The 23,687-nt window shown below is 33.6% G+C and overlaps 1 protein-coding gene across 3 annotated transcripts in view; it reads right to left on the reverse strand.

Annotated features, from left to right (window-relative positions):
• LOC127871723 (solute carrier organic anion transporter family member 4A1-like) overlaps positions 1 to 19,004 on the reverse strand; it is a 51,488-nt gene extending 32,484 nt beyond the window's left edge. The window contains exon 1 of one of the 3 annotated variants that reach the window (XM_052414869.1): positions 18,866 to 19,004. The gene's annotated coding sequence lies outside the window, so the exon portion shown is untranslated. Of the gene's footprint in view, positions 1 to 1,877; positions 1,975 to 18,464; positions 18,602 to 18,865 lie in introns of those variants that run through there. The other 2 variants (XM_052414868.1, XM_052414870.1) reach the window with 2 other exon arrangements.
• Between the last annotated feature and the right edge of the window lie 4,683 nt (positions 19,005 to 23,687).

Below are 23,687 nucleotides of genomic sequence, written 5' to 3' on the forward strand. Positions count from 1 at the left end.
ACCTACATACAATAATACCGACGAAAACGGCATTCTAAAACTGAATGATAAACTGATATATATCATGTCCGATTTCTCCACATCCCACTATATGATTGCTGAAATCTCAATGTTAGTACGTTGGTGACCTAATTGACTACATCCTCATTGACGATGTTTAGCATGTATTTGGTACGGAATCCGGATAGTGCCATCTATAATCTCGCCCTTCTTTCATCAAGGGCGACAAACGACACACGATATTTTGCGCGACACATACTTTTTTGCGCGACACACGATATTTTATTATTCAAATATCGCCCATATTATCCGAATCTCGTGTATCGCGGTCTAATTTCAGACCGCGACACACGACACACGAAGCGATACTCGATATTTTGCGCGACACACGATATTTTGCGCGATACACGAAACGACACGCGATATTTGTACTGTTTAAAATCGCTGTTATTATATCGCCTGTCGACTCTCGCGTTTTTTAAACGGTGCTACAGTAATTTTTTAACCATTTATTATAAATATCGCTGAGAGTCTGCGTTAATGCTTGATGCACATGCTTGATGACGTAAAAATATCCCCTTTTTTACGGAATCCAGTGTGTGCCACCTATAATCTCGCCCTACTATTATCAAGGGCCACACACGACACACGAAGCGATACACGATATTTTGCGCGATACACGAAGCGACGCGCGAGAATGTACCACGAAATATCGCCCTTGTGTAGGTAGCTTAAAAGGCGATATATCGTGGTAAATATCGCGTGTCGCCTCGTGTATCGCGCAAAATAACGTGTGTCGCTTCGTGTATCGCGCAAAATATCGTGTGTCGCTTTGAGTATCGCGCAAAATATCGTGTCTCTCGTTCAAAAGGCGACAAACAAACACGAATCGACACACGATATTTTGCGCGAGACACGAAGAGATACACGATTTTTTTATTTTTCAAATATCGCCCATATTATCCGAATCTCGTGTATCGCGGTCTAATTTCAGACCGCGACACACGACACACGAAGCGATACTTGATATTTTGCGCGATACACCAAGCGAAACGCGATATTTGTACTAATATCGCCTGTCAACTCTCGCATTTTCAAAAATAAGGAGAGACAAAAAGGTACGGAATCATCGAAAGGTAATGTTATGTTAAATATTCAATATAATGTTAAATATCTTTTTGGTCTTTCTCCATCTAAATGTGATCTCAAAACTTAATAAAAATGTTCGTTATTATTTCATTACTTATTGGTAGACAGTTGCCTTTATGCAACAGAAATTCGTTTTTCCCAATTTATTCAATTATAGTTTATAATATCGCGAGCTTTGTCCTCCTAGCTTTTTATAGTTTAACTTTTAATTTAGTTTCTATTCCCTTTCAGGTATGCATGTGAGTTAGGATGGAATTCACCATGCCGAACATGTGGGGTTTCCATCGAGTACTCCGGCTTTCCCCCACACCACACACACACACCAAACGATCACTCCCGTATTGAAAATTATTCAACGAACGCGGTTAAGCTGGACATTGCAGCTAGCATTAAAAATTAACTTTCGTGATTATGGTAATGTCAATTGGTAGGAGTGCTGGGAACACTCCGATACCTAAAATAATGAAATCCCTGTCGGAGAAAGACCCAATTAACAGCGAAACGAAAACTCGAATGTATGGAACGCCATTACTGCCTTTTTGTTGAGAGGAAAATGATATGGTTGGTTAAAGTGATATGGGCATTTTTCACTGTTGAGTGGAGCTGAAAAGAATTAACAGGTCAAAAGAGTTAGTTAAAATGTGGTTACTGACCAATTATCTGCGACTCATCTTGCTACCAGTTGTTAATAAAAATATACATTATATTCGATATTTTACGTTACTCACCTAGTTCTCTAAGCCGAAATGATCCGTACAACAAAATAGTGTCTTTGTGTCTTAAGAACGAATCTGCATGAAAACTACATTTAGATTCACATCGTAAATCGAATCATTTATGTCGTCACTTGTCAAAACGAAAGTACGGTTGATATTCAAATGCATTATTGTTCTCTTTCCGGGATATTGTTTTAGTATGTTGATGCAGTATCAACATATAGAAGTGTATATGAAGTGAAAACACCAAAATAAACAACGGTTGCGATAGACACCTATAAACTGCAAGATGCCCATAATATCACTTTAATTGACTTTTTTTTATTCAATATAAGACATACAATGTATACATGTATGTGATTATAAAACAAATTGATACCAGGAAGCAATAATAATGTTCAAACATGTTATACAAAATATGCTAATATATATTTTTTTTTAAGAAAAGAAAGACAGAAAAGAGTACATGGTGTGTTATTTGTATTGGTAGCAGCTTTAATATGTACGGGTATACTTTTGATCAATGTGTAGTACATCAGGAAATTACTTGTATGTATTCCGAATATGTAGCATAAGTAATCAAAGGAATAGAAGTCGTTTATTCTGTAGTCGTACAATTGATCTACATATTTTATGTTTCGTTCAAACCAATGCTTGTTAGTAGTTATGTCTTTATTGTTCCATAAAATGATTTTACTGTTTATTTTGGTTTCTAAATTAATTGAAATTGTGTTGGGTCAATTCAACATTATGTTTGGTTAAGATAACATTATGTGGGGTTAAGTTGACAATATGTTGGGGAAAGTTGAATTTTTGTATAGCTAAGTTTGCATTGTGTTTGGTTTAGATAGCATTATGATGGGTTAAGTGTACACTATGTTGGGTCAAGTTAACATGGTGTTGGGGTAAGTTAACATCAAGTTGGGTTAATTTTAAATTATGGTGAGTTAAGTTTATATTATTCTAAGTTGATATTATGTTGGATTAAGGAAAATTATGTTGGGTTGAATTGGCATTATGTTGCGGTAACTTTACTATCATTTCTTTCACAGTATCGGTCCTGCTCATAGTATCATGCCTGTAACGAAAAACCTTCAAGAAGTGCTGGAAAGTTAATGTTTTTTTTCAATATTTAGAAATTGTCATTTATTTGATGGTTGCCCATGACTATTACGACGGTAATTCTCGTGATTCCCGGTGTTCGTTGGAAAGTAGGTCATGTTTATTCCAGGGTGATGCTATGATTTTTAATTACGTAATACGCATTATCTTAGTTTGTATTGATAAATAGTAGCTTTATCAAACGTTTGATATGTCGCGTATTTTTTAATAAAATATAAAAATATTTTAAGAACAACATAAGAAAGAGTTTCGTTTTTCCATTAAGTAAGTTTTTAGAACAAACACATGCGCATAGTTACAAATCTTAGCAACCAATCAGAAGGGCCGATACTATGAGATAATTGTACATGAAGCAAATAACTCCAAGAATACACATTTAACTATATATTGGCATATAACACATGCACACATGAATGTTTTTGTATTTTTTTTCACTTCCAAAAATCGTATGTATTCTTTACGAGGACCGATACTATGGGTGGACATGATACACATAATACCAATTTGACTGAACAGTAAGAATTCCGGACTCATCATAATATCAACTTAACACAACGTAAATCACATTTTCCTTGTTTTAACTTAACCCAATATAATGTCAACTTAACCCAACATTATGGAACATTCGCCCAAAATAAAAGAAGTAGTTATTTGACCCAACATAATGTCCACTTCACCAAGTATTAAGTTACCTTTACTTAACAAAATGTAAACTTAACCCAACATATGTCAACTTACCACAACAAAATGGCAACTTAAGCCAAGATTAGTTTAACTTTTCCCAACATAATTTTAACTAAATCCATAACAAATCCGTTCTCTAAACTATGGAAGCGTATATGGTATACCCTGATGCTGTCATGTCAACATTCTATGACGGCATGATATGAAACAGGTGTCATGGCGTAAAAAATAACTCATAGTGTCGGATAAAACTATGATGGCAAGTCATTTTCACAATTGCATGACGCCGAAAATTATGGTGATTTGTCGACTTAGATCATGTCGACCAAATATTGTTTCGGGAAAAGCCGGAAACATTTACGTCGAGACTTTTACTTAATGTCGTTATGGCGAGAAAAATTATGAGGGAAAAACCAACACAACTATGACGACAAACCATGTTATTTCACACTAAGTCGATATAAACTAATCCGGCATGACCATATTATTGGGGTGTACCATATTCTATGACGGCATGATATGAAAAGGGGGTCATGGCGTAAAAATAACTCATCGTATCGACTTAAACTACGATGGCAAGTCATTTTCACAAGAGCATGAAGCCAAAACTTATGTTGATTTGTCGACTTAAATCATGTCGACCAAATATTTTTTCGGGAAAAGCCGGAAACATTTTCGTCGAGACTTTAACTTAATGTCGTTATGAGGTATAATTAAGGGAAAAAAACCTACAAAACTATGACGACAAACCATGTTATTTCACAGTAAGTCGATATAAACTAATCCGACATGGCCATATTTTGGGTGTACCATATACGCTTCCGTACAAAACAGAATGCAGTTTTCGCGTTCCCTACGAATGGCCACTTCGAGTCCACTTACAACGTGACGAGACGCAGATGAGCCAAGCATTGAAACTCACACACCCACATAAACTCAGTGTAAGCCGCGATTGTGATCTTTACGAGAGGGTCATTGTCCTTATATGCGTCTCGCGACTTTAATAATATTATAATTTGATCTAATTTATTTCGAAACCCAATGAGCAACAATAAAGAAATGACCGGACATGAACATCAACTTTCTCTGAATTCGTATTCACTTAAGCTAGCACGCGACACGTCATTTTGATATCTATTTCGAAATGTACTCGTGAACGATCCCATTATGTGCCGGACATGAAATCCTCCACACATACAGGCGGCCTCACGTGGAAATAGAAATCGCATTATTCCAGTCTGCAATGTATGGCGTACCATTTTTTGTCAAAAGTCATCAAGACCTACTAGGTAAAAAGAGAAATGTACTTCGACGTACAATATGTACGTCGAAGTAAAAAATCGTACTTTCGAAGTACAAATATGAAGTACACCTCGAAGTATATATTTGTACGTCGAAGTAGAATTTGTACTTCGACGTACATGTTTGTACTTCGACGTACAAATTCTCTGAACAGCAAATCAAAACACTCGTCTCTTGAGCCGCTTTTCTTTCAGATTTATTCATAATAAATGTTAAGAATCTCTTTTTTAAAGTGATATTATTGGCATCTTACAGTTAATAGGTGTCTTTCGCAACCGTTGTTTATTTTGGGTGTTTTCACTTCATATACACTTACATTTGTTGATGCAGCATCAACATACTAAAACAATATCCCGGAAAGAGAAAAATAATGCATTTGAATATCAACCGTACGTTCGTTTTGACATCTGGCGACAGAAATGATTCGATTTACGATGTGAATCTAAATCTAGTTTTAGTGAGGATTCGTTCATACTACACAAAGACACTATTTTGGATAACGTATCATTTCGACTTAGAAGACGGGTGAGTCATGTAAAATATCGAATATAATGTATATTTTTCATAAACAACTGGTAGCAAGATGAGTTGTAGATAAGTGGTCAGTAACCACATTTTAACTAACTCTTTTGACCTGTTAATTCTTTTCAGCTCCATTCAACAGTGAACAAATGCCCATAATATCACTTTTATTGAGGACAAAATGATTCAAAATACCAAAATTGAAATAAAAGAAGTTTCAAGTATTTAATGCATTGAAATAGATTATATACCAATACGAAGAAGATTCAAGGTTACCTTTTTTAAAAATAAAATTATCAAGCGTGTTGTGAGTATTTATTGACCATGCGGGGCGGAGTATCACGGTCCAGCGCATTACTGTGTAGGAAATTTCCAACGGTAACCAAACAGTTACCAAACGATTACGGGATTAAAAATGTATAAAATCTTCCTTGGTTTGGTCGTATTTTGTGATAACCATTATTTGCATACATGTAAGTCAGAGGTTAATTCCGCCACGCCAGGTCAATAAATAATTTGGTATAAATAATAATAATAAAGTTCAATACGCACAATATCTATGCCTTTATCGGTCGATAGTCGCATAATTTGGTATAAATAATAATAATAATGTTCGATGTCAATATCTCTAAAAGCAACAGCTGTTAGGCGTCTTCTGATTGGCTAACACTCAATGGTCGGTAAAAACTGAACGTCGAAGTAGAATTTTGTACGTCGAAGTACAATTTTTTTTACTTCGACGTACATATTGTACGTCGAAGTACATTTCTTTTTTTAGGTCTTGTTGACTTTCGACCCAAATGGTACGCCATAGCAATGTTCACGGCGGGGGCATGCATACATTAACCTATATTTACAAAGTTATAAGGCATGACACTGCTTATGCTGAGCTAGTAACACATGAATATTCAATGTTTCAGATGAATCAATATTGTACGTTGGGAAATAGGTTAGCAGGAATATTAAATGCGCGCCACGTTTCTCGATTACAATAAATAGTTTTACATTTAATGTTGAAAATGAGAAGATGATAGATTCTGCTATTTATCACACAAAACGTAAAAGGACAATTTATATGAAATTTATCAAATTTATATGTTTCCTTATCGCTGTGCCAGAATGGTATAACATGTTGTTTTTGACTTACCAACCCATTATAAATTCTAACTGTGAATAAAAACCTCCAACATGAGCGTTTCGTTCAAAACTAGAAGGCACTTAAGTTTGAAACAAACACATGTAATAATCATAAGGAAGTTTTATCGGAGAATTAAACGGACACGTTCACATATTGTCGTATTTTGAAAAATGTCTTTAAATAAAATATATGAAAACACTGTAATAATTCGAATATGTGTACTTAAAGTGATATTATGGGCATTTTTCACTGTTGAATTGAGCTGAAAAGAATTAACAGGTCAAAAGAGTAAGATAAAATGTGGTTACTGACCAATTATCTGCAACTCATCTTGCTACCAGTTGTTTATAAAATGTATTTCATATGCGATATCTTACGTGACTCACCCAGTCATGTAAGCCGAAATGATCCGTAAAACAAAATTGTGTCTTTGTGTCGTATGAACGAATCTGCACGAAAACTAAATTTAGGTTCACATCGTACATGCATGATCAGTCGTCAACCGAAAGTACGGTTGATATTCAAATGCATTATTTTTCTCTTTCCGGGATATTGCTTTAGTATGTTGATTCTGCATTAACAAATATAAGTGAGTATGAAGTGAAAACACCAAAAATAAACAACGGTTGCGATAGACCCCTATAAACTGTTAGATGCCCATAATATCACTTTAAATAGCTTAATAACGAGAATAATTATCTAATAAAAATACGTCAGCCAGTTTATTTTATTTTTAATCTGCGTTGATCTGTGAGGTTGTACACATCTTTAGTGCCAATTTTCAGCGATCTCGTTTTTTTTTCAACCATTATTCGTAATAACTTAGGTTAATATTGAATATTGTAAGTAAAAATAGTACCCGATGATAGAAAGCCGCCCCTCTTTACTGATAAGTTTACAGCATATCAAATTTGCTTCCCATATTTACGTACTATTTGACAATGTCGGCTCATCGTATCGTTAAACGGAGTGGTAAGGGGTTAAACACAGTATTCGGCATTCATAAGTCGATAAGTCATTTATCTAACGTGCATTTGATTCAATTTGAAATCAGGTAAAATAATTTACGGTCAAAAACAAACTTACCTTTACTGTTCTTTCTAATATTATATTCAACAGCACGGCATAACTGTTACTGTTTTCCAATTCCAACAAAGGTTTTTCATCTATAGTAGTAAATAGTGTATTCTATAGCTACATAAAAAGTTAACAGACAGCTTCTTGATAAACACACAAAAGCGTAGAATTTAAATGTTTTGACGCTTGACAAAGCTAAGTCAGCGCACTGCATAATAATTAGAGCAATGTAGCAAGGTGTTTGATTGTATACCGAGATATTTTGTCTCAGCAGATGTACTCTACAGTAAGAAGGATTTTTAAAAGTAAACATTGGTAAAATAAATGTGGCACATTTGATCCCACATTGATACTAGATATGAATCGGCTTTATACATTTTGACGATATTGAACAACATATAACCAATGAGTGTAGGCTAACATGTGAACATTTACAACTACTGTATTACCTTTATAGAACTATTTATAAAAAATATGCCAATACATCGTTAAAGCATTATTTAACAAAAAATGTGTGAACAAATTCACTCTTTAAAACAACAACCCGCTATTAGTGTAGAATAAATTGTATGGGCTATAGCACATTCCACAGGCATTTGTTTTAAAGATCAACATTTATAACTTACCGTATAAAAATAGGTATTCTCAAACATAATTTGTTGTATTATGTATTTTAAACATTTTATTTATTTCAAACCTAAGATTCTTAGCCAGCAAATATTCAAAGTAACATTTTGAATACGGGCCTACGCCATGCCAAACAATCAACGTAAAGGCATGGCGTTGATGAACTGATTTAACACATTAGACAATGATTCTTCGTGATCAACAAGCATTCCAGGAATGTTAATAATAATAATAATAATTACAACAATCACTCGTAGGACCAGCTTTTGGTCAGGTCAGCGAGCTCATGAAAGCTCAACGAAGCTTATATACGTCGAAGATTGTGGTGTGCGACTTTATAGGGTTGACCCTACAAAGAGTACTACCACTATATTACGATACTTTACTACCACCATCGAGTAGCATTATATGAGTGACAATAAGAAGTCCACGGAGGAATAATGATTTTGATTTTACGCAGATTTTAATTTTTCTTTATCGGTTTTACTTGACTATTCATAGTTGATCTAATTCATATTGATCTTAACTTTCCAATTAATCAAATTGATACTACCTTTGTACTTTTACTTTCGTTTTTTAATTAACATCAATTTATTATTAGACCGTTAGTCGAAAATTGGGTTCGTAAAACCAATTTAAAGCTGTTACATAGGGTGTAAGTGATATATTTTTAACAAACATGGTATTAAGAACATGGTGAAGTCAAAGTACGACACTTCACGCACACGTATTAAACCCCCTTTTCACAGAGCATGGCTTATTTGTATTCGGTTATTCAGAATTTATCCATCGCAATCTTGCACATTAAACATCACAAGAACCATTTAATGCGACTAAATACAAGTAACCCCAGCCCACGACCTTTCGCTGTCATTCAGTGGCTCAAACATTGTCGGACGTTAATATCACTAATTGATGTGTTGCTGTAATAATAATATCATAATAAGGGTTGGTCCTAGTGTGTGTGTTTTCCAATGGTCAACCAATTGTCTCTTAAAATGCAAGATTTCTCTTACTCTCAAAAATAGACATCTAGGCCGATTCTTACCTATGAAACATAAGCGAGATTATACGATTTTTTATATGTGTTAAATTGTTATATATTGATAAAATATGTTACAATAACACAAAATAGGCAAGACAAATTATACATTGAAGACAAATTTCATAAAATACAGCAAAGACAAATTAGCCCCCAAGTATTTTCCTACAATAACCAAAGCATTCGTCTTTTTAGTTAGTGTTCGTGTGTCGTATGAATAGATATCGTTGCATGAATTTAAATGAACCGTTAAACTAAATTTAGATTCAAATTGTCAAGGTGCCTGTACCACGTGACTTTTTCGGCTATGTGTGGGACAATCGGCAGTTAACAAATCATCGCTTCAGGTACGTTTCTGATAATTTCTTCATTAATTCAAAACCATTTTCAAAAAAAAGAAAAAGACGAGAGCCCGGTCATTGTCAAAATACACAACTGTGTTAAGTTTGCGCAAAATTAATTTAGTATTTTTTCCAAAAAGTGCAACCGCGTGTTTGAAAACGCACAAAGTGAAATTCTATATGTGGTATATTTGTTATTTAATCAACAAAAACGTTCATAATAATATTGTTGAAGGTTTAAAAAATAGGGCGGACATTGTAATTCTTCATAGAGAAGCTACATATATTGTATGTTTGCGCATATACATCTGATTCGGAGTCTTGTGTATACAAATGCAATAATGCTATATGTGGGACACATTTTTGAAATGCTATGTGTGGTATGCAAGAATTTTCCCGTCAGTTCTGCATTCAATCTGAACACAGTTTTGTAAGAATCTAAAACATATACTTCAATCTGTACTGAAAATATATCAAATTAACCAAATGTTACACGATGGAATACTGAAGTAATTGTGTAATGTTTAAACAATTTATGTTTAATTGAACATAAATTTTAAATAAAATACACTGCGTAATTGTTATCCAACCAATGGTCTTTTTTTAACAAACACGTTATGTTGAACTATATTTTTTTTTTTACTTATTGTCTTTAAATAAATATCATGATTGATATTTCTGCCTGATTGTTAAATTCGGTCCTTTTTTGTAAATGAATGACAAAGAAAGTAAAAACACTTGCTTTAAAATGGGTTTTACTTCTGTTGTTTTTCAGACTTGACAAGGATTAGTCGAAGGATTTGTAACGCTTTAAGGCGCGAAGCTGTGTTAGAATTAAATGAACACCATCAAACCACACGGAAGGTGTTATGCGGCAAGTTAATTATCAAAACCACAGTGACAGAGACGGACCCAGTTTCATTCTGTGATGTTTACGGAAAGCTATTTCAACTAACTATGCAAACATACCATTTAATATGTATTTTGGCATAATCAAAACCAAGTGTATGTATTGATATTTGTGTATATTTATGTGTTTTGTATCTATGTTATTAATGAAATTGATTAGATTAATATAAAATCTGAGTATATATGTTAATAAAACAATTGTTTCATAAGAAATAACAATATAAATCCAATGATGATTGTTTGTGGTCTATTAAGTTCATTTAGTTTCCAATATCATCTCCATATGAATATCTTAAGTATATCAAAATAAACACTTCATTAATAATAACATTGCTTTATAACCAGCATGCACATGTTACAATAGAAATTAAAGCACCAAGTACATAAAGAAGTACATCAGTATTCGCAAAGTAACAAATCTTGCTATACAAACATATAAATGATCTAATTAACAAGTAACAAATGATCATCGCAAGAAAGTCTTGGCTTTGGGGGTTTATTATACCAACAAACATTTTTTATTGTATTAATACTTCATGAACTCAATTTCAAATGAAATCTTAATAACTGAAAATAATGTAAGATGTTTAATGAAAATACTCATTCGACCCGGTCATAAAAGGGGCTGCAAGATCTTGTTACCACCGCACCAAGTAATAAACAATACATGTTGTTCAATTTGTTGAATTGTCAAATGTGTATTTAATGTTTACTTTAATTGTTTTCTTTCACTGCATTACTTGCACCATCTGGTAACATGACAATATTATTTACGAATATTTCAAAGAAACAATCGATTTTATAGCCAGACCTTTAGAAATATTATTTAACTACATTTTAGATACTAAACTATTCCCAAAAAGCTGGTCGTCCGGAGTGATTTTACCAATTTATAAACGCGGAAATGTTTCCGACCCTAACAATTACAGGGGCATCACGCTGATAAGCTGCTTTGCTAAACTGTTCACTGGAATAATAAATGAACGTTTAAAATCTTGGGCAGAATCATATGATATCATAACGGATGCACAATTTGGTTTTAAACCGAATTGTAGCACAGCCGACGCAATTTTTATTCTCAATGCCTTAATCGAAAAACAGCTGCATAATAAACATAAACTCTTTTGCTGCTATATCGATTACCGGAAAGCATATGACGTCATAAATAGGGGGCAGCTCTGGTACAAAATGATTCGATCAGGAGTTGATGGCAAGATAATGGCTATTATTCGTTCGATGTACAATGATGTGAAACTGCAAGTTAAACACATGAGTTCCCTTTCTGACTTATTTAGTAGCAACGTTGGACTATTGCAAGGGGAAATAACATCGCCGATCATGTTCTCACTTTTTGTGAATGATATAGAATTCAGTCTTCAAAACGGTTTAAACGCTGGTATAACACTTGATCAATTATCGGTTTATCTACTCCTATTTGCGGACGATGCAGTTATTTTCTCCGAAACCAAAGAAGGCTTACAGCAATCTTTAGACAACCTAGAAATTTATTGTAATAAGTGGAACTTAACTGTAAATATTGATAAAACAAAGATAATGGTTTTTCGAAAGGGTGGTGTCTTGAACAAAAATTATAAATGGACATTCAAAGGCAATGAAATTGAAATAGTTAGTAACTTTAACTATTTAGGTATCGTCTTATCTAGTGGCGGATCATACATACCAGCCACCAGCCACACCTTGTATGGTAAAGCGTCAAGAGCAATGAATAGATTGTTTTCTATAACAAAAGAGATGGTAGTCCCAATAAATATCATGTTCAAGTTATTCGATTCATATGTTGCGTCAATTTTGAATTATAATTGTGAAGTATGGGGGTTTATAACTGCCGATAATATTGAACGTGTTCACAGAAAATTCTGTAAAAGATTATTAAATGTAAAGATGTCAACTAATTCATTGTCATTGTATGCGGAAGTCGGTCGTTTCCCTTTAATCATTGGACGCTATTTAAGAATTGTTAAATATTTTCTAAAACTATATCAAACAAAACAAAGTAACTGTATTTTACACACTGTTATAAATATGCAAAGATCAGAAATTGTTCAAAGAAATAATACAGTGAATTGGTCATCAAAAGTTCGCGATATACTTAACCATTCAGGATTTGGAGATGTATGGTTATTCCCAGAATCTATTAATATCGACAAATTCATCCCTTTATTAAAAATAAGATTGCGAGATCAGTATGTAGCTGAATGGAGGACTAACATTGATTCGTCAACATCGTTATATATGTATAAAGAATTGAAACCTACATTCGAAAGGTCATCGTATTTAGATTTAATTGAAAACAAAAAACATAGAAGGATTATTGCCAAAATGCGTCTCTCATCTCATAAATTGTTAATTGAAACAGGCAGACATCATAATATTGACAGGAACGAAAGAATATGCCCCTTGTGTAGCTGTAACGATATCGAAGATGAGTACCATTTCATACTAATGTGTCCGTTATACCTAGAAGAAAGAATCAAATATATCCCAGAATTCTATTACAAGCGACCTAGTATGTTCAAATTTATTAAACTCCTTAATAGTAGTAAGAAAACGACACTTAGAAAGTTAGCCATCTATTGTATATCATGTTTAAAAAAAGAGATAACACTTTGTTTATTATCACATGATTGTTAAAGCGGGTATATACGATCTTGTCAAATATTTATTAATTAATATAAAATGTGTAAAAAACTTATTAAACATATATTTTAATATAAACTAAAATAAAAGTTAAGAAGAACATGTGTCGAAAAATGCTGAATAAGCCAGATATTCAATTCTGAAATCGAAAAAGGCTGTACAGCCGAATTCGCCAGCATGTATATCATGCATGTACGATGTGAATCTAAATTTAGTTTAACGGTTCATTTGAAATTCCTGCAGCCATATCGATTCATACGACACACGAACACTTTCTAAAAAGACGAATGCATCGGTTATTGTAGGAAAATAATTACGAATTATCTTCGTCACAATCGGCTCGGGGTGCTAATTTGTATTTGCTGTATTTTATGAAATTCGTCTTAAATGTATCATTTTTCTTGCATATTGTGTGTTATTATAACATATCTGTATCAATATTTTACAATTCAGCATATACGATTTTTATATGTGCTGAATTGTAAAATATTGATACAGATATGTTATAATAACACACAATATGCAAGAAAAATGATACATTTAAGACGAATTTCATAAAATACAGCAAATACAAATTAGCACCCCGAGCCGATTGTGACGAAGATAATTCGTAATTATTTTCCTACAATAACCGATGCATTCGTCTTTTTAGAAAGTGTTCGTGTGTCGTATGAATCGATATCGCTGCAGGAATTTCAAATGAACCGTTAAACTAAATTTAGATTCACATCGTACATGCATGATATACATGCTGGCGAATTCGGCTGTACAGCCTTTTTCGATTTCAGAATTGAATATCTGGCTTATTCAGCATTTTTCGACACATGTTCTTCTTAACTTTTATTTTAGTTTATATTAAAATATATGTATAATAAGTTTTTTACACATTTTATATTAATTAATAAATATTTGACAAGATCGTATATACCCGCTTTAAAGGTGCACCAAAAATATTTTAATCTCCCTGAAAAGAACAAAATACACATGAAATAAACTGTAAAACTTAAAAAAAAAAATACATAAATAATTGTCATGCGTGATATATAAGATAGCTCAATAGGATTTAGAAACGAATACATGATTTTACAGAAAAAATAAGTTATTGATCCTTTTGTCTATTTGTTTAAATAATGCTGTATTATCTCTTTATGCTTTTTTAATAACTCTCGTTACGGTCTAATATGTTTACACATTCCTGATAAAAAGCACACAACCATAAGTTCAATAACACATTTTGTAATTTTGTTACAATTATATTCACATGACACCTTGCACAAACAATCCTTACGATTTTGTGTATTAAACAAGTGCCTTAGTTGGAAGTAACAATTCACTGAAAATTTAACATTTTGTAACAATCAATTTTATATAAAATCACAAGAAAAGGTTTGCCGCAACAGAAATATTTTCCTTCACGTGCGTAGGTGGCTTTGTGTTTGGAGATTCCCGAATGTGTTTTGACCTCTCTACCACACTGTTCCCAAACAAATGGCATTCTATAAGTAAAAAATATGAATATAAATTATCGACAATCATGATAATTTTGAGTAACATGAACGTCGTGATTATCATATTTTAAGCACGCTAAACAGCACCAACAATGTTTTATTGACCAACTTTTGTTATTTAGACAGACTTAAAATATTATTGATGTTTATGTCAATCTTTCGATTCTCTAGTTTAGTTTGTATACAACACATAGCATTTCAAAAACGTGTCCCACACATAGCATTATTGCATTTTTAAGCACACACTCCGAATCAGAAGTATTTGTGCAAACATACAATGTATGCAGCTTCTCTATGAAGAATTACAATGTCCGCCCTATTTTTAAACCTTCGACAATATTATAATGAACGTTTTTGTTGATAGAATAAAAAATATTTCACACATAGCATTTCAATTCGTGTCTTTTCAAACGCGCGGTTGCACTTTTTGGGAAAAATACTAAATTAATTTTGCGCAAACTTAACACAGTTGTGTATTTTTACAATGACCGGGCTCTCGTCTTTGTTTTTTTTTGAAAATGGTTTTGAATTAATGAAGAAATTATCAGAAACGTTACCTGAAGCGATGGTTTGTTGACATCCGATTGTCCCACACATAGCCGAAAAAGTCACGTGGTACAGGCACCTTGATTGTACATGCATGAAATACATGCTGGCGAATTCGACTGTACAGCCTTTTTCGATTTCAGAATTAAATATCTGGCTTATTAAATATCTGGCTTATTTCGCATTTTTCGACACAAATTCTTCTTAACTTTTATTTTAATTTATATTGAAATATATGTTTAATAAGTTTTTTTTACATATTTTATATAAATTAAAGTGATATTATGGGCATTTTTCACTGTTGAATTGAGCTGAAAAGAATTAACAGGTCAAAAGGGTAAGTTAAAATGTGATTACTGACCAATTATCTGCAACTCATCTTGCTACCAGTTGTTTATAAAAATATATTTTATATTATATATTTTACGTGACCCACCCAGCCCTGTAAGCCGAAATGATCCGTAAAACAAAATGGTGTCTTTGTGTCGTATAAACGAATCCGCACTAAAACTAAATTTAGGTTCACATTGTAGATGCGTGATCAGTTGTCAAACGAAAGTACGGTTGATATTCAAATGCATTATTTTTCTCTTTCTGGGATATTGTTTTAGTATGTTGATGCTGCATTAACAAATATAAGTGTATATGAAGTGAAAACACCAAAAATAAACAACGGTTGCGATAGACACATATAAACTGTTAGATGCCCATAATATCACTTTAATAAATATTTGACAAAATCGTATAATCTCGCTTTAAGCTCACAACTGTACAGTAGCCTGGCGCGTAGCGAACCATACCTGAATATTTCAAACATCGAAAGTAAATATAAAAACGCATAATAGCATTTAGTTCCAAAAAGGAATGCACTTCAATCTAACAAGAGCACCGCATAACGGGTACCACGCTCGGCTACGGGTGCAGTTTTGAATAAATGAAAGCTTGTCAGAATATTTTTTTAGAGGTCAGAGTGACCTTGACCTTAGACCTAGTGACCCCAAAATGGTTGTGGCGTTTAGAACTCATCAAGGTGCATCTACTTATGAAGTTTCAAAGTTGTAGGTGGAAGCACTTTGCTTTAAGAGCCAATGTTCAAAACCTTAACAAAATGTTAAGGTTTTAGCACGACGCGGACGGCGGATGTCAAACGGCGGACGACGAGCTGGCTATGACAATACCTCGGGTTTTCTCCGAAAACGCAGAGCTAAAAATGGGGTTTATGACAATATGCATGACTGTCATACATTTTGGCAATTAATTTTTGTAATGTTCGACCTTCCATCGTAAAGATTTACACAGAAGTATGTCTTAAGTTTTACGAACCGTTTTGTTTACTTGTGAGCGAAAAGTTTATTTATTGAGTATTGACAGTGATGCACGTATATACATTTTAGTTATCAACCATCGAACCTTCAGAACCGATGTTTTTTCTAAATTCAAAACATTTTATTTATGCTAAATATTCTCAGCCAACATATGTTCAAACATCTTATGGGGTCTAAGTAGGTTTCTGAACTGTACGAACGAGCTTTTGAATACGGACCAACGCGATGCCTTTCATAAATTTGAAAGCATGGAGCTAGATAACTAAATACACGTTTATTGAAAAACCAATTTCGAGACTATAACAGTAAATAAATCGTAAATATATTTATAACTCTTTTCTGGTTCTAATACACAGACTAAGTTTCGGTGCAATTATACATGGAATTAATACCCCGGCTATTATTTCTGCGAATTTTAATAACAATGACTCGTTTTATGAGTAACTATAAATACAATAACAAACTGTGTCTATTTTTAATATATACATCAATAAAATCCTACACTCTTATACTATTCCTAAATGTTTGTATTTTCCCAAATTTGCAACAGGTCGGGTGGCTATATAATTATTTTTCGGGGAAGCTGTCCAAGATGGATTTGACGTGTATTTCTTGAGGTAATTGGATTTAATTCTAGTTTAATTTAATGAAAAACTAACAACAGCTTAATGTATAGGCCTTAGAGATTGACATTCATATGGTTGTTTAAATAACTTGATTAAATTATGTTAAATAACTATTATCGAAATATCTTTTAGAACTGAACATATTTATAAATAAGTCTATTGATTATATTGTGTGATACTAATTTTTAATGCGTAAAAGAGAGAAATAACGTTTTCGATTATCCTACAAATCACGACACTCTATAAAATAAAATTTCAATGCTGAATATAACGTGTTTGGAAATAAGCTTCCACGCATAAAGGAACATTTTATGCCTGTAATGTCTGGCTATTAAATCTAATAGTTTTACAGTTAATTTTAAAATGATAAAATGGTAAATTTCAGCTCTTTATCAACTAAATAGTGTAATGATATTGAACATTCAGTTTGCCGGAATTTATATGCCCTATTACCTCGTTTTAAAAATGCTATGGTATGTTTTTTTCCTTCTTAACCATTCAAAATAATTCTGTTCGTCTTATCCCCCAACATTTCCTTCTAAAACTAGCTCACGGCTTTGAAAAACACATTCCATTTGCATAGGGAAGAATAATTAAGTCAACAATGTAATTAAATGGAGAATTAAAGGGACATGTCCACAGAATTTCGTTTTTGTGAAAAATGTATTTAAATGAATCGACTAAAAAAACTGTAAAAATTCGAATATGCATATTTAAGTATTCTTGAAATGCGCCTGCTGGGATTCAAACTGTCTAAGGTCATTATTTCGGTCCTTGCTTATTTTTAGAATTATGGCATGTGATGAACTGTACTATTGTACACATCTTTGGTACCCGTTTACAGCGATATCGTTTTTAACAATCTTTCGTACAAAAGTGTGTTGTATGGTGAAAGTAGTCATGGTATTTTATGATTATTTATATATAATTATTCTTATATATAATATTATATGATTATTTTACGAAATATCAACTATGCTGTCCTATCTTTACCTTACGAATTATTCGACAATGTCACCTCATCGTATCGTTTCACTTAGTGTTACGTTTTAAAGCACACATCATATACTTTAGAACATGGTGCATGTATGAGTCAATTAGTCATAGATCTAGCTAGAATTTCGATAAACTTGAAATCAGATCAAATAATTAACGATACATAACAAACTTACACGTAATTTTCTTGATATACAATTCCACAACACAACGTAAACATCACTGTTTTCAAATTTCAATCACAGGTTTTTCCATCTATACTAGTAGATAAGTGTTACAGCATAAACAAAGTAAATAGAACGCTTCATGATGAAGACATCAAATTGAATTTAAATGTGTTGACGCACATCAAGGTATTTGTTTTGTCTATACGTGAGTTTGCATAAGATGTTATTTACAATACCTCAATAAACCTGCGTCAGATAAACGTGCAATTAAAATAATCACTCTCGTCTGTTAAGTCACCACATATATATATATAATATATATATATATATATATATATATATATATATATATATATATATATATACAGAACGACAAAGTAGTATGGCTAACATGACAACGTTGTACCTACCGGAATAACAACACGATCTATAAATCTCTCGTAACGTCGCCCATTTGTGTTGATGTTATTTGAATTGCGCAAAAACGCGGAAAGTCCATTACAAAAAATATACGCGCCTGTACAGCAATAACTTGAATGACATGTTTCGTGTGTGTGTGTTTCATTAGACAATGAGGCTATATCGGAGGATCGTATATCTCTAATCGCAATGTAGTTGTTTATATGTTAGGAATAGATACAATATTGTATCGGATTGCTTTAAGATGTTCTTAAGTGTTTTATGATATGCTATAAAATTTAGATTACGTGAATATCCCACATTCATACTAGAGGCGAACCGGCTTTTTACATATTGCACAGGTTGAACAAGAAAATAAGATGAGTGAACGTAAACATGTTAAGTTTTAAGACACAAAAGGTACAGTATTAACTATATAGACCAATTTATTGAAAACATGTTAAACAAGACTATTGTCAAGCAATATTGTCCCTACCGGTAAAACTCCATCATTTTCAGCAATATTTCTAGTCTATTTGTTGCCATAGCAACCATAATTCTTGACGTAAATGAAATGACGTGCATAATCTCCGTATTGCCATCTATCTATGTTTCAAATTTCATGAAAACATATGAAGATCGTTTAAAGTTATCACAGGATCCACCATCTTCAGCAATATTTCTAGTCTATGTGTTGCCAGAGCAACCAGAATTCTTGACGTAGGAACAAAATGAAACGACGTGCATAATCTCAATAATGCCATATGTCCATGTTTCAAGAAAATATTTGAAGAATTTTTAAAGTTATCGTAGGATCCAGAAAAGTGTGACAGACTGACAGACACACGGAGCGCAAACCATAAGTCCTCTCTGGTTTCACCGGTAGGGGACAATCATTGTGTAAACATAATTATTACACATGCAGTTGTTCTCAAGATCAACAGTCATTTCTTTTTAAATAGGTTCCCAGAAATGCATCATTATTTGTAATCTTTGTATTTATTTTATTATAAACATTCTTAGTCAGCAAATATTAAAAGTGAAACATTTTTGGGGCTCTCAGTAGGTTCTTTCTTCTTTAGTGATAGAGAGGGCTTGTTAATACTTACCCACGCAAAAAAGATGTCTTCCATTAATGTAAAAGCATGGATCATGTGAAATAATAAAACACGTCTATTGAAAAAGAATTTCCAACCTAAAACAGTACAAGAGGGCCAAGATGGCCCTAGTTCGCTCACCTGAGAAGAGTGTGTTCATTGAATTTTTACCAAATGTATTGGGCTGTTTGTAAAACATGCATGCCTGCATATGGGCTGTCAGTTGTAATAGCAGCCATTGTGTGAATATAAATATATATTAGTCATTGTGACTTTGACTTTTGACCTTGGTTTCTTGAGTTGTCATCTGGACACCATTTTACAGTGTTGAGTCATTGTTATTAAGACGTTTGACCTAGTGACTTGAACATAATGTTGGTCATCTGCCAGCCATGATCAATGTAACTATGAAGATCATTAATCTTGGCGTAAGCATTGTCAGTAAATATCAAGAAACAATTTTATTGTTATGAGTCACTGTGATGTTGATCTTTGATATAGTGATTTGAAATTCAAAAGGGGTATTTTTATAATCATGATCAATGTACCTATGAAGTCTTTATCCTAGGTGAAAGTGTTTTTGAGTTATCATTTGAAAACCATTTTTGTATTTTGAATCACTGTGACTGTCACCTTTGACCTAGTGACGAGAAGATCAATAGGGGTCATTGGTGAGTCATGATCAATGTAGCCAACAGTTAGCAATTTACATTCCAAACCTTAATTTGGTACATGTAGCAGTATATTTTAGAACCCTTTATCAGAAGTAGCATATATCCATTGTTAATGTCTTCTTTAAACACAGCCTGTTGACCAGAGCTCACACACCAACAAATTACAACAAAATGTTATTCCTGATCCCATACATTAACTTCATAAACAATCAATGTGTGTATCCTTCAGCAAGACTCATTCCTTCCTTTCTCTCATAATCAATTTTAGGCATCAATGGGTTACTATCAAATTGAGTTGTGTGTGTTTGTTGTTGTGTACTTGTATATTTTAGAGCACATATGAACTGTAGTGTCCTAGTCTGATAACAAAATAATAATTGTATAGTGTTTTCATAGTTGACATGTTAAGATTTTAAATTACAAAACAAACAAATGAATTACATTCCATCTTGCATCGTTTCAAGGTCAGCCCACTGTTAGTTTGTCTGGAAATTGTCAATTTAGTGCTTTGTGTTTAATTACCAAAACAAACAAAAACTTTAAACCACAAACATCTTAAAAAAGATGCAATGATTATAATGCACACATGTCAGATGGATAACAAAGTAATAAGATATTCAAAACATCTACATGATCAATTCCATTTTTGATTGATTTAATATGAAAATTCTATCAACTTGACCATTATATTGTTTCGTGATCCTAGGCGTATGCTTTCTTGAGTTATCATCAAAAACCATTTTACTGTGTCAAGTAACCGTGACCTTTACCTGAAAGTCAATACGGGTCATCTGATAGTCATGATCAATGTACCTATGAAATTTCATGATCCTAGGCATAGGCCTTCTTGAGTTATCATCTGGAAACCATTTTTCTAAGTTGAAACACCGTGACCTTGACCTTTGACCTAGTGACCTGAAAATCAATAGGGGTCATCTGCGAATCATGATCAATGTACCTATGAAGTTTCATCAACCTAGGCATAAGCGTTCTTGAGTACAACAATTTTACTATTTTGGGTCACTTCAATGTACCTATGAAGTTTCATGATCCTAGGCGTAAGCGTTCTTGAGTTATCATCCGGAAACCATTTTTCTAAGTTGAGTCACCGTGAACTTGACCTTTGACCTGAAAATCAGTAGGAGACATCTGCAAGTCATGATCAATGTTGCTATGAACTTTCATGATCTTAGGCATAAGCGTTCTTGAGCTTTCATCCGGAAACCGTTTTACTATTTCGGGTGACCTTGACCTTTGATCTAGTGACCTGAAAATCAATAGGGGTAATCTGTGAGTCACGATCAATGTACCTATGAAGTTTCATGATCCTAGGCATAAGCGTTCTTGAGTTATCATCCAGAAACAATTTTACTATTTCGGGTCACCGTGACCTTGACCTAGTGACCTCATAATCAATAGGGGTCATCTGCGAGTCATGATCAATGTACCTATGAAGTTTCATGATCCTAGGCGTAAGCGTTCTTGAGTTATCATCCGGAAACCATTTTACTATTTCGGGTCACCGTGACCTTTGACCTAGTGACCTCAAAATCAATAGGGGTCATATGCGAGTCATGATCAATGTACCTATGAAGTTTCATGATCCTAGGCCTAAGCGTTCTTGACTTATCATTCGGAAACCATCTGGTGGACAGACATACGGACCGACATGAGCAAAACAATATACCCCCTCTTCTTCGAAGGGGGGCATAACAATAACGACTTCCATAGTGTTCGATCACAAGGTTTGACCGAAACCATTTTTAAACCCAACTCTTGTATCAAAGAAACAAATTTTCTGACCAAATTTCATGAAAATTGGGCAAAAAATGTTACCTCTAGAGTGTTAACGTTTTCACTATATACATATAGAGAAAAATTCCCCCGCCCACTGGCGGCCATGTTGTTTCACCAATCCGAACCATTGTAGAACTCGTCCAAGATATCAATAAAACCAATGTTTTGACCAACTTTCATGATGATTGGGCAAAAATTGTGACTTCTAGAGTGTTTACAAGGTGTCTTTATAGCCAAATAGGGAAAACTGCCACTATATACATATGCAGAAAAATGCCCCGACCACTGGCGGCCTTGTTTTTTCACCGATCTGGACCATTTTCGATCTCGTGCGAGATATCAATAAAACCAATGTTTTGACCAAGTTTCATGACGATTGGACAAAAATTGTGGCTTCTTGAGTGTCTACAAGGTTTCTCTTTAGCCAAATAGGGAAAACTACCACTATATACATATAGAGAAAAATGCCCCCGCCCACTGGCGGCCATGTTTTTTCACCGATCTGAACCATTTTCGAGCTCGTGCGAGATATCAATAAAACCAATGTTTTGACCAATTTTCATGATGATTGGACAAAAATTGTGTCTTCTAGAGTGTCTACAAGGTTTCTCTATAGCCAAATAGGGAAAACTGCCACTATATACATATAGAGAAAAATGCCCCGCCCACTGGCGGCCATGTTTTTTCACCGATCTGGACCATTTTCGAACTAGTCCGAGATATAAACAAAATCAATGTTTTGACCACCTTTCATGATGATTGGGCAAACATTGTGACTGCTAGAGTGTTTACAATGTTTCTCTATAGCCAAATAAGGAAAACTGCCCCGCCCACTGGCAGCCATGTTTTTCAACAGACCGGAACCACTTTTGAAGTCAATCAAGATATCATTAAGAAAAACATTTTACAAAGTAACATGAAGATTGAACATAAAATGTGACTTCTACAGTGTTTACAAGGTTTTTCTTTTTGACCCGGCACAACCCAGTTTCGAACTCGGCCGAGATTTTATTGGGGCAAAGCTTCTGACCTAGTTTCATGAAGATGGGACAAGAAATGTGGCCTCTAGTGTTTACGAGCAAATGTTAACGGACGGACGGACGTACGACGGACAAAGACCGATCAGAAAAGCTCACCTGAGCAATCAGGTGAGCTAAAAAAAAATATGTATAACTTACTTTGATGTAGATTTGTTATGTTCGTTACATGCGTTGGGGACGTACCATGTTTTTTTCAATGCAGTGCTGGAGCAAATAGTATAAACG

Source organism: Dreissena polymorpha, chromosome 3 (genome assembly GCF_020536995.1).
Source record: "Dreissena polymorpha isolate Duluth1 chromosome 3, UMN_Dpol_1.0, whole genome shotgun sequence".
Taxonomy (NCBI): Eukaryota; Metazoa; Mollusca; class Bivalvia; order Myida; family Dreissenidae; genus Dreissena; species Dreissena polymorpha.